The following is a 13,592-nucleotide window of genomic DNA, read 5'->3' as shown; positions in this document are numbered from 1 at the left end:
GGATTTCCAAAACTTGGAATGGACCCTCCATTTGACCCAGCTATCCCACTCCTTGGCCTATACCCAAAAGACTTAAAATCTGCATACTACAGAGATACAGCCACATCAATGTTCATAGCTGCTCAATTCACAATAGCCAGACTGTGGAACCAACCTAGATGCCCTTCAATTGATGAGTGGATAAAGAAACTATGGTATATATATACAATGGAATATTACTCGGCCATAAAGAATGATAAAATTATGGCATTTGCAGGCAAATGGATGAAATTGGAGAATATCATGCTAAGTGAGATAAGCCAATCTCAAAAAGCGAAAGGACGAATGATATCACTAATAAGTGGAGGATGACACATAATGGGGGGGAGGGAAGGGTTAGTGTTAGGGTTAGAGTTAGGGTTAGGGAGGGGGGCAAGTATGGAGGAAGGAACTACTGTATAGAGGGTAAAGAGGGGTGGGAGGGGTGGGGGGAAGGGAAAAAATAACAGAATGAATCAAACAACATTACTCTATGTAAATTTATGATTGCACAAATGGTATGCCTTTACGCCATGTACAGAGAAACAACATGTATCCCATTTGTTTACAATAAAAAAAAAAAAAAAAAAGAAAAGAACAGGGGAAAAAATCAATGTTCTCTGTGTGCTTCCATCTTGAGAAGGACATTTAAATTATTTTATGTCTATTTATTGCCATCATCATCATCATCATCATCATCATCATCATCATCACTATCTTTACAGTGCTGGTGGTCAAACCCAGGGTCTCTTAGGCAAGTGCCCTACCACTGAACTAAGATTCCAGTCCACAGGAGGACATTTTAAGTTAAGCAAACTATCATCCCTGGTGAAGAGAGATGCAATAAACACCACAAAATATTAGGAAAGTAGATGTTAAAATATTGTAAAATGGGTTGAGACGTTTCTGTGGCCCCCAGGAGACACTAACCTGGTCTTCCTGGGGGCCCAGAGGGCCTGGAGTCCATGGGCACCTGGGAGGACTGTGTCCTTGTATGTTTCCATACCTTCCCCCAAGGTGGCACCAGATTGGGCTGACCCTACTGCTGTTCCTGGCCATGCTGCTCCTGGTCTTTCTGCTGATGGTGTACAGTTGGTGTTTTGTGTGGCATCTCTTTTGTCTACATTCAGGTTTCTATCAGAACTGATGGGAGACCCAGGATCCCAGCAGGGAGTTCTGGATCTGAAACTGAAGCAGACCCTTTATTCTTTGCAGGCAGGATAAGATCAGTTTCCCAAAGGAAGGCACAGCTTTTTCGGTACTATGGCTAAAAGATCTGACCAGAACAATTTTAGGAGGAAGAGTTTATTTAGGGGCTCACAGTTTTAGCAGGCTCCATTCCTCAGGGATTAAGGTGAGGCTAAACATCATGGCAGAAGAGTGTGACAGAAGGAAGCAGCTCACAGGATGATCAGAAAGCAGAAAGAGACTCCAATTTCCAGATACAAAATATATAACCATGCCCCCAGTGAACCACCTCCTCCAGCCACACCCCAATGGCCTCCAGTTAACATTCAGTTAATCCCATCAGGAATTAATTCACCCATTAGGTTAAGAATATAACCCAATCATTTCTCCTCCAAACCTTCTTGCATTGTCTTTTGGGGGACACCACATCTAAACCATAAAAAAAGTCTTTGACCCACACATGGTCCTTTATCAGTGAATGGTGGAATGCAATTGTGAACCTCTGTCTTTAGTGACTTGACTTTGAAATTTACTAAATGACTAAAGAATATTTGTACTTGGATTTTATATGAGGTTTGAAAAAGTTAAATGTAAGCTGTATGGTAATAAAGGGAATTAAATTAGACCAAATTAGACCACTGCCAATTTCATCTTAAAGACAATATTTTGGTTCACTAACTTTCTACTTATTCCTTGGCTCTTGGGGTTTTTATTTGCTTGTTTGTTGGCACTGGTGTGAATCTGGTGATCATTCTCAACTTGAAAAAAACATATTTTAATAATTATAAAATATTTTTTTTTCTTCACATGTTAGCTTGTTTGAAATTGGAATGCATCTCAGTACTGCCAACAAGTTGATAGTCACAGAATTATCCCAGCTTGTGCACCTGTGAAATACAGCTCATAGTGGCATCCTCTTAACTGACCTGTGTATTGTTCATGTTTTCATGCTAAGTGAAATAAGCCAAACCCAAAAAACCAAAGGCTGAATGTTTTCTTTCATATGCAGATGCTAATTCACAATAAGGGGGGGGGGTGTGGCAAGGGAACAATAGAGTTACTTTATATTAGGTAGAGGGGTGTGAAGGGAGGGGTAGGGGTTCAGGGGTAGGAAGGAAAGTAGAGTGAAACAGACATTATTACCTCATGTACATGTATGACTGTATGACCGGTGTGATCCTACAATATGTACAATCAGAAAAATGAGAGATTACACTCCATTTATGTATGATCTATCAAAATGTATAAATGCATTCTACTGTTATATACAACAAATTTGAACAAGTAAAAATTTTTTTTAAATGTCAGTTTTATTGGCATTTTAGAAAGCCTTCAAAAATTGTATTATGACTCAGGATATTGTATATGCAGAAAAGCATGGAAACAGAGAGGCAGGGCAGAAATTTGGTATTAGTGAAGCAAATATTCACTGTTGAAAATTCCATATTTTCTTACAAAGCACCTACAAAATATTTTACATGGCCTAACATCAGAAGATATCCACAAATAGATGAAGCTGAACTGTATTTTGTCAGTGAGGCACTTGCAAAGGGATTGCCTATCACATGCCAATCAATGCAGTTGAAGGCAGATGAAATTGCCCAAACCCTTGGAATCCATGAAACAATATTCAAAGCAATAGGAGGCTGGTGTGAGAGATCCATGGGCAAAGCTGGACTGTGGTGAAGGCGTCAGACGTTGTTTTGTCTAAAGCTTCCCACTGGCCTCAACTGAAGACAGTGGTGGAGCCTCTTTCAAGATGAGGAATCGCCAGTACTCTTGAAGACACCTAGGACTATGTTCTGTGGACAAATGTAGACAGGGAGGCACTGATGTAAACAGTGACTCAAAAGAGTGGGGTTCAGAATACGAAGTTAAAGTTTATTTTCCACATCCTTCACATACATATAAGATCGATGTGATAAAAATTTTTTAACAACACAATTTGAATAAATATAAAATAAACATTTTTTAAATTGTCAGTGGACCTTTACTTTATTTGTAAATATGTGGTGCTGAGAATCAAACCCAATGCCTCACATATGCTAGGCAAATGCTGTACCAATACAACCCCAGTCCCTAAAACAAACATTTTCATGATAAAAAATACTATAAAATAGTTAATACACCATGATCAAAAGGATTATGTCTCAGAAATATTAATTTTATCAATAGAATATTAAGCAGTGCAGTTAATTACATTGACAAAATTAATCAACATGTTAATAAATGGAAAAACAGCATTTCAAAAAATCCAACACCCATGATGGAAAGTTAGACTAACTTTTTCTTCTGGTAAGTATAGGGTCTCTGGTCTAATACTTAGGTCCTTGATCCACTTCGAGTTGATTTTTGTGCAGGGTGAGATGTAGGGGTCCAATTTCTGAAAGAAAAAGTTGGCCCAACTTTCCATCACGTCAGCTTAGGACCTGACTTCCTTAATAAGACTCCTGAAGTGCAAGAAGGAAAATCAAGAATCAATAAATGGGATGGCATCAAACCAAAAAGCTTCTTCACAGCAAAGGAAACCATCAAAGATGTGAACAGAGAACCTAGAGGATGGGAAAAAAATCTTTACCACCTGCACCTCAGATAGAGCATGAATCTCAAGGATATACAAAGAACTCAAAAAAACATCAAAAAACCTATATTATAATCAATAAATGGGCAAAGGAACTGAACAGGCATGTCACAGAAGAAGAAATACAAATGGTCAAAAAATACATGAAGAAATGTTTAACACCTCCAGCAATTAGAGAAAAGCAAATTAAAACCACTGAGATTCCATCTCACTCTAGTCAGAATGGGAATTATCAAGAATACAAGTAACAATAAATGTTAGTGAGGATGTAGGGGAAAATGTTCACTCATATATTGCTGGTAGAACTGCAAATTGATGCAACCACTATGGAAAGCAGAATGGAGATTACTAAGAAAAGATGGAATGGAACTATCATTTGATCCAGTTATTTCACTTCTTGGCTTATACCCAAAGGACTTAAAATCAGCATACTACATTATGCAGCTACATCAATGTTTATAGCAGCTCAATTCACAATAGCCAAGCTATGGAGCCAACCTAGGCACCCTACAATAGATGAATGGATAAAGAATGTGGTATATATACACAATGGAATATTACTCTGCCATAAATAAGAATAAAATTATGGTATTTGCCATAATTTTAATTTTTATATAAGCACACATAAAAATTAAAAATTTTAAAATGGATCCAAATATTTTTAATTCACTTGATTTAATGAGGTTCAATTTAAATTGGGTAAACTAATAGAAGTAAAATGTCATTAAAATTAACTCAAGTCTCTAAGTGGTCACAGTAATAAAATATTAATGTTTATAAAATGTCTAACATCAATTTTTCTAGGACTTTTCTTCAACAGGAAAGAGGTGGCAAATACTGTTGGCACACTTGTCTGATATCTTGGTTTCTCTACAATAAGATGAGTGAATTGGAGTCGACATGTATGGGATTACTCAAATGTGTTTGTTAGAGACATCTGATTAATTTATAAAGCTATTCCATGGAGTAACATACTTAAAAACATTATTCTTTGCATATTAAATGTGTTCATATTTTCTAGGTATATAAGCCTTTAAAGCAGAAAATTTATCAAGCTGCTGTTCTCCAAGTTAAACTTGTTTGTAATGGTAAACCTATCATTTAATGTTCTATTATAGGACCAGTCATCAATAGGGTATATGTAAAATCACATTTAAGAAAGAGTGTAATGTGCAGTAGCAAAAATGGGACAACAGTAACTGAAATTGAGGTCTCTAATAACCTCATGGCTGTGGCATGCCTGGTGCCTGGGGGTGCTCCTGTGCAAGGGCACAAGATGCCTAACTGCTGGGGCAGTACATTAATCTCAGGCACACAGCTCTTGGGCAGGAAGGAATTCTTTTGCTAGATAACCAGTGTTTCATCAGCTCCCTTTTCTGGTTCCTGCCCACCTTACAGTAACTTTGGAACCTAACATTGCACACATATAAAGATTGCTGACATAACTCTTTAGATCCACATTTCCATCAGAGAACAGAGCTCCATCTGATCTCAGCTTAATCTTCAAAATCTGTGTTTATATACTCCTTTACCCCTCACTAAAAAGCCCCACGTTAAGGCTCTGCCTCACCACCCTGCTACACATTACAATGGCTCCAAAGTAAGCCTGACTTTAACTCATTTAAAGTTGTGTTCAAAAGTTTAATGTTTGTTGTAAAAATTACTGTGATCTCAAATGGGAACTCAGCCAAAATTCAAGATAGCTATTGCACAAACTGAATGTTTTACTGTTGGTAATTCCATTTTGTATTTTCCTTATAAACTCTAATTGTTGCCTGATCAATATTTTGCAGAAGTACTGCTTCAAGAGCGAACACTGTAAATTAACTTGGAATAGTAAGCCATCACCTATAGAACAGATAATGTAAACCCCAATTAGATAAAAGGGGGTAAATAACTGTAAAGTCATAGACATTAAAGCTAAAGCCCAGTACTCTTACTTTATGACTGGTGAGACTGACTTGCTTGATGGTTAAGATCAAACTTAGAGATTGAGATTAAATACAGAGGTCAAGAAAAGTCCATATTTGGGTCTTGCCCTCAAAGTCAGGCTGAACCCAGGGAACAAGAGGACTTCTCTAAGGAGCTTTGCAACTCTGGGTCACACAACCTCCTGACCAAGGAGATTGATGAGGCTGCTAGAGGAAAAGCCACTCAGTGCATCTGCTGCAGAGGAGGGTCATAGAGAAAGGGAGACATCCCTGGCGCTTTCAAGGAAAGCCACCTCATCAAGAAGACCCGACCTAACCAAATGGCACTAATGGAGCTAAGAAGCTGCTCTTAAGTTCTCTATGAGTGACCACTGTGGAAACTCAGCTGACTTTTTAACAGACAAGAACAGGTCACTTTGACCAGCTTGATCTTAAACACCTAGCAAATCAGTTAAAACCAAAGTATAGCCATTCTTGGGCATTTAAAATAATAGTAACTATCAAGAGAAACTGCCAGTCAGAAGTTTTTAGTCAGTTTAAGGCTTACAGACACAGGTAGGCTTAATCTATGTTTGCTAGTAACAGAAGGATAGAGATCTCTACTAAATGTTGTGTTCACATTCCTGATAACCTAGACAATGTTAAAGCTCCCAAATAAAGGCCTGTTCTCTCCAGCCTTTGCTAGGCCTTGTTATGGGAACAACTTCTCAGTTCTTCCACCCCCTGATGAGGAATTATTAACTTGTCTTCTTTATAATATGCATTAGCATGTTCCAGATCCTGCAACATCTATATTGTATCAATCTCACTTCAGTACTCATGTCTTTTTGTTCTTCTCTCATAGAAGCACCCATCCCCAGATGCCTTTACAGCCTGCTCTCCCCCAACCGGACTTCTACCATGAACCCCTCAATTGACCCGATTTCTAAAAAGGAACCTCCAAACTGCTTGCCCCATGCTGCCCACTTCCAGCTCAAAGAAGTCAGATCGGTCATCACCTCTTTTCCCTACAGCAGTGAAGGAGTTCCTAGTATTAGAGGGGTAAATGAAGTCAGAATTGGGGACAGGCAGTTAGTGTAGAAATAAGGGATCAGTCAGATTGAGAAAATGAAGTCCATGAAAATCATCTGCCTTTGGAAGTCTAGAAGGAGAATGAAGTTTTTACATCTCACCTGCAAAACCAACCCCAGTCACCTAGGCAGGAAGGAGAGAGAAGGCTTCAAAAAGAACTGGAGAGCAAGATTTTTTTATTTTTTATAAAAAAAGAAATGGGGGAATGTAGGTATCCAGCCTCCCTACCACCTGTCAATCTGCGCTCCGCCCACATCTTCCATTACAGGAATTTCCGGCCTCCCCATCACCTGTCAGTCTGCATTCTGCCCGCCTCTTACATTACAGGAATTTCTGGCTTATACTGTCGTCATCTTTCTGCCTCCCACGTTATGTCCTAACATGCTATTGGTTCCTCCAAGCCCACGAGATTCCAATATCTGGGAGAAGCCAGGCCATCTTTTTCTTTTCTTCCCTTCTTTTACCCGAGCGGACGGATGTGAATCGTTCGCATAAAATAAAGTCCCTTGTGTGAGATCTCCTGTCTGCAGAGCGTTTTTCTGGGAGCTCTTGACGAGCCACAACTGCCCCTAACATAATTTCTCGTGAGGAGGAGGGAATCGCAATGAACTTTAGATGATCTACTCCAAGGACGTCTTCTCTGAGCAGAGCCTGGCAGGAGCAAGGGGGAGCCCTGCAATTCTGGGCCACGCTCCTCCAGCCGCTCAGGCTCCTCTCACCTTTCCCTGGGACGAACTCTGCCGAGACTTCGGTAATCAAACCCCTGGACGCCGAAATCCAGGCCCAGCTCTTTGCTTGGCCCAGTTCGGGCTTCAGGGGATTTTCCACAGGGGTGCAAAATTCTGCGCACCTGCGCCCCCTACTGGCCTCAAAAGACACACAGAAGCTCACAAGTCTTCCCGTAAAAGTGACAGTTAAGAATCTAAAGAACCAACTGAAATGCTCCCAACCCGCTTGAACCCAGGACTGGAAATTGAGTCTGATCATCCCACCACTGAGCTAAGGAACACCCATTTCATATTTCAAGTATTTGCTAGTTGCACGGAAATAGGATAATAGGGCCAAATATGAGCACATGTCAAGGCAAAGGATTTGGTGTCCAGGGGTCAAGGGTCACCTGAGGACAGAGGGTATCTTTCAGGGTTATTGGGCCCATTGGCCACCTCCAAAGCCAATTAACATGTCGCCTAGGACAGGATATCCTAAGCTTGGACACCCAGTTTCAGTGTAACCAGTTTCCCAGGGGTGGTGACCTATCTGAAGACCTAGCCTTAGGTACTCCATTGAGGAGCCAGGGAACAGCTTCAGGGGACAGGGCTGAGCCGGCAAACAGCAGGGGACCAAAAGGAACTCAGGGACCTGGAGCAGCCACTGCCCTGAGCAGCCTCTTCTCCTACTCTGAATTCTGCCTGTCCCCTAAAGTAGAACTTGGAAGGAGAAACCAAGTCCCACTTCAGAAGTGAAAGAAAATGGCCTTTACCCCAACTAAACAGAAAGGTTTCACCAGGACTTGAACTCTGTTGAACTTAAACTGTCCAGAGTGCTCATCATTACTGCATGGAACCACAGTAATGAACAAGTTCCAACTCACCCTAGATTTGCAAGCCCTTTCACAGCCTCCACCGTGCCCCAGAATTTCTTCCCTGGGTGAGTAGATATTACGCAGGTGTCATTCTGTGAGTCCTCTAATCAATAAACACATTATATCTCCCAATTTAGGTGTTCTTTTATCCTTTTAAAATTCTTTGCCATTTATACACCTTTTTATTTATTTATTTTGAAGAATTTTCATCTTGGGGGAACTGTTTTGAATGGTATTGATTTTAAGATTTTAAAAGTTTGCTTTCTAGTTGTATAGTGCTAGTAATAGAAATACCTTTGACTTTGGTTTATGTACATTGCACTCTACAATACTACTAAACCCTCTCATTAGTTTTAATACTTTTGGGAATTTTCTGCCCAGATTCTTTGGGAGCTTCTATGTGCATGATCATATCATCTGTGATGGAAGCAGTTTTATCTCTGCCTTTCCCAGAATGGATGCCTTTCATTTTCTGCACAATCTCACTGGTTAAGACTGACATGGAGTGCTGATGTGAGTGATGTGTGATGTGAGTGGTGAGGGAGGACCAGCGTGATGGGGAGAACTTTTGGATTTTACCAGGAAGCATGATGAGTGTAATATTACCTGTCACATTTTTGTAGATATCCTTTATCAGTCTGAGGGCATTTTCTTTTATTCCTAATATACTGCTAATTTTTAAAAAATCACCAGTAGATGTTCTCACTGAATTGCCTTTGCACCTCTGTCATCAGTCAATTGGCCATACTGATGGGGCCCTATTTCTGGAGGCTAATCTTTTTGTTAAATTCATATATGTGTTTATTCCTTTGCCCATAGTACAGTACCTTGCTAACTGTAGCTTTATAGTGAGTCTTAAAATAGGGTAGTTTCTGCACCAATTGATATTATTATGTGGTTTTAGTATTTAGACTATCAACATAGTGAATTATGACAATTGATTATTTTACAGTGAGTCAGGCAGGCATCCCTGGGATTAACTTAGCAATTAGGAAAGTTTTTTTTTCCCCCCAAAAAAAGAGAACCAATAAGATACATAGCTATGAGAGGATGTATTATGAGAATTGACTCACAATTGTGAAGATCAAGAATTCCCTTGATATGCCATCAAAATTGAAGAACCAGATGTAATTCAGTCTGAGTTCACAGGCTTAAGAAGTAGATGAGCTTTCACTGCAAAGTTGAAGAGATGACTGTTGCAGCTCCAGAAGACAAAGTGAATTTAGTTCTTCTTTTATTTTTGTTGTTGTTATTCTTTGCAGTACTGGAGATTGAACTCAGAGCCTTCCACATACTAGCCAAACAATCTGCCACTGAGGCACATCCCAGCCATTTTCTGTGGCAGGGTTTCACTGAGTTTCTCAGGCTGGCCTTGAACTTGAGGTCCTCCTACTTCAGCCTCTCAGGAAGTCGGATTACAGGGGTAAGCCACCATGCTCAGTCCTCTACCTTTATTTTTTTATGGGTCTGTTGATGAATTGAATGATGTTTATGCACATCAGTGAATATGGATCTTCTTTACTAGTCCTCTGAGTTAAATACTAAGCTCTTCTATACTCAAGCAGAAATAATGTCTCACCAGTTATCGTTGTGCACCTTAATGCAGCTGAGTTCACATTAGAAAAAAATTATTACACCCACTTTATTGTATTGCTCATTTTGTATATTTATGGAATTAATTTGTTGATATTTCATTACAAATTTTGTATGTATGTTCATGATGGTTATTGTTCTATGGGTTTTGTGTTTTTGTTTTTGTTTTTTAGAAGGCAGGGATCTTGTTGGTGTTGTATCAAGGTCATGCTGACTTCACATTATGAATCATAAAGTGTTTTCTTCTTTTCCATTTTCTGAAAATTTTATGCAGCATAATGTGTTTTCCTTAACTGTTAATAGAATTTCTTAGTTAATCAATGTGGACCTAGAGATTACTTTTTATTATTAAGACAGTTTTAATAATAGTAGTCAGAGCACTATTCAGGTTACTTGTTTTATTTTGAGTGAATTTAGTAGCTTGGGGGCTTTCAAGAAATGGATCTGGGAGAAGACTGTCAGAACAGTACAATGATCACACGCCCCAGCCCCGGAAGATGGGGAACTGCCTCAAATCCCCCACCTCGGATGACATCTCCCTGCCTCACGAGTCTCAGTCCGACCGGGCTAGCTTTGGCGAGGGGACGGAGCCGGATCAGGAGCCGCCGCGCCATATCAGGAACAAGTTCCAGTTCCAGTTTATCATCCAACACCTAGCCAGACTCGGCTATCAATTCAGCTGACTGAAGAGGAACAAATTAGGATAGCTCAGAGAATAGGCCTTATACAGCATCTGCCTAAAGGAGTTTATGACCCTGGAAGAGATGGATCAGAAAAAAAGATCCGGGAGTGTGTGATCTGTATGATGGACTTTGTTTATGGGGACCCAATTCGATTTCTGCCGTGCATGCACATCTGTCACCTGGCCTGTATAGATGACTGGTTGATGAGATCCTTCACGTGCCCCTCCTGCATGGAACCAGTTGATGCAGCACTGCTTTCATCCTATGAGACTAACTGAGCCAGGGTCTCTCGTCTGACTTCAAGTGAACCATCATTTTTGGTGGTTTTGATCTTTCGTCACTGAGCCCAAAGAACCAGGGATTAGGAATTAAGATCATGCACAAAAGTTTCCTAAAAATTCCTGGATGGCTGCAGATGTTGAGGAAAGTATGTGATATTTTAGAAACTTAGGGGGGAAAAAGTAGGATGGTATTTTTATATAAAGCCTTGACCCAGTGTTTAAAAATATAATTGTATTTAGATCTTGTTATTGCTCCAGTGCATAGGAATTGTGTAAAGTGTTAAAGCAGCTGTATATGTTAAATTGTGTGTGTTGAAGATTAGGAAAAAGATAGTGGTTATTTTTCCTAAATGAAATAACTTTCTTCTCTCCACCAAATTCTTTTCTGAAGTTACTGGCATTTGGGTCAAGGTTTTATTAAAAGCTACATTTTATAACACTGGCACAAAAAAAGTAGTTTTAAGCTTGTTTGCACAGTTCTTTTTTTCCATTAGAAATGGAATTCATTGCCTTAGGTCTTTTTAAATAGTGTATTATCGTTGGGGCTGGCTCTATGCTTGAAAACCAGTTTATTTATAACCTGTTGTAAGTGCTATATTCTGTTTGCAGTTAGGAAATGCAGAATTTTAAGTGATCTCCTAGCTTGTAAGCAAACTGAGATGCACTATCCCTTTTCTATAAAAATTGAGTTAAATGTGTCAATAAATCAACTCAGCAGAGTGGGTTTAATATTATCCTTTCCTATGGGTTTTATCTAATTCTTTTTGTTGTTAATGTGATAAATGAAAGTCAAGGTAAATTTTAAATATTAAGATTTCTGATTTATTGAGCTTGAATTATGCCACCATGCTTATGTAAAAATGAAGGTGGCACCCTGGTGAAACAATGAGAAGTAGTTTCTCAGTTGTAATCATTTTTATTTCTCTTTCTTGTGATCTCCTTCCCTTTTGTCTTGAACCATAGCCAAAGGATACTGCATCTCTCATTACTGTAGTGATGAGGTAATTGAAGTTATATAAATACATCTCAGTCTCTATTTCTTGGAAAGGTATCTGTTAAGTCCTGCTAGGTGATTGACAAGACTCAGTAGGGAGAATAAAGGTAAATGTGCTTCATGTTTTGCACACAAATGCAAAATTTGTATAACCACATGACTTCATAGTTGTGATTTCAAAAAAGAAATTTCTTCTTTAATTTTTCTTGCAGTTAATGTAAGAATACTCTAAATCTCTAAGCTTCTGAAGTGTTAGAGGTAGAGATGGTCTAGTAAAGATGTAATAGTAATGTTTATCCATTTAGCATGTGTTTATTTTTCCTTATGTACTCAAGGTGATTTATCTGTTCAGCTCAGTGATATTACAGCTAAAAAACATTCATTAGCAAAAGGAGAAGCAGTCTCCACCTAACAAAGGAATCAGAAATGTTTCTTGTTTTTATTGAGTTGAATGTTTGACTCTTAACACTTTTCTACATACAAAACATAAGTTCCTTAAAGATTCTTCATAATTGTATTATAGAAGAATTTAGTATGTCATAAGTACTTAATTTGACATTCAACTATAGTAGCCGTATTTTGTTAATTTCCTTATGAGCACCATGATGGAAACACTCAAATGAATTTGAGAAAAATTGAAAGAAATTAGATTATCAGATTTTGTTAAAATGTTAATGTATCTTGCTTAATTTATATCCATCCAATTATATAAAGCAAATTTGGAGGAAACAGCTGAAGTGTGCAATATTTTCAGTGATAATTACTTTTTATTCTTGTGTTTTCTACTTATTCATGATGTCTGTTATCTAGTCAAAACTTTTTTTCTAGATTGTCAAAATTGCTAAATGAATTTTTTTTAAATAAAAAAAAAGAAAAGAAATGGATCTGCACTTGAATTTATGTGTGTAGGGTAGTTCAGAATATTATAATATTCTCTTATTTTACCTTTGATATTTTTAGGATCTTTAATGATATCCCATATCATTCTTGGTATTGGTAATGTGTATTTTCTTTTTTTCAAACACCAGTTAGAGGGTTGGGGAGATAGCTCAGCTGGTAGAGTGCTTGCCTTGCAAGCACAAGGCCCTGAGTTCGATCCCCAGTACCACAAAAAAAAAAAAAAAAAAAAAAAAAAAAAAAAAAAAAAAAGACCAGTTAGAATATTAACTTTGTTACTTTCTCAGAGAATAACATTTTACTTTCTCATTGAAATTAGAGGAAGAATTGGGGAAGAGAGGATCTGAACAGTGCAGTTGGAGGGTCGGAAGAATCACCAAGAAGGTAATGCATGAGAGCTGATATATCTATCAGCCAAAGTGAGACCTCAGAGAAAGAAGTGCTGGACTCATGCAGGAAGCTGTTCCTTTGTGGGTCTGCAGCCAAACATCTGGTGATGGGCCTCATACCCCTATGGGTCTGTGCTGGCAGCAGTCATGAAGAGCTGCATGCAGAATGGAAGGCAGCTAGGAAAAGATGAACCCACCAGCACCTCTCCATCTGTCCATCACCACACTTAACCACTGTGGTCTTAAGAGAATAATGCACATTTCTCTTTTAACTAATTTCTCTTTGGGTCAATTTTAACTGAGAAGTGTACAACAAAGGAGATTCTGGGGAATGTAGTTCTAATTAAACTGAGTTGACATTGCACAAAATACAAAATCCCTAAA

General features: G+C 38.7%; 1 pseudogene across 1 annotated transcript; it reads left to right on the top strand.

The window, feature by feature from the left end:
- Positions 1-10,422: 10,422 nt before the first annotated feature.
- LOC306659572 (RING finger protein 11-like) lies at positions 10,423-12,574 on the top strand (annotated as a pseudogene). Its single transcript has one exon. The product of its transcript is annotated as an RING finger protein 11-like (transcript).
- The last annotated feature ends 1,018 nt before the right edge of the window (positions 12,575-13,592 follow it).

Source organism: Sciurus vulgaris (genome assembly GCF_902686455.1).
Source record: "Sciurus vulgaris genome assembly, chromosome: 1".
Taxonomy (NCBI): Eukaryota; Metazoa; Chordata; class Mammalia; order Rodentia; family Sciuridae; genus Sciurus; species Sciurus vulgaris.
This window is presented reverse-complemented; position numbering and strand designations above follow the sequence as displayed.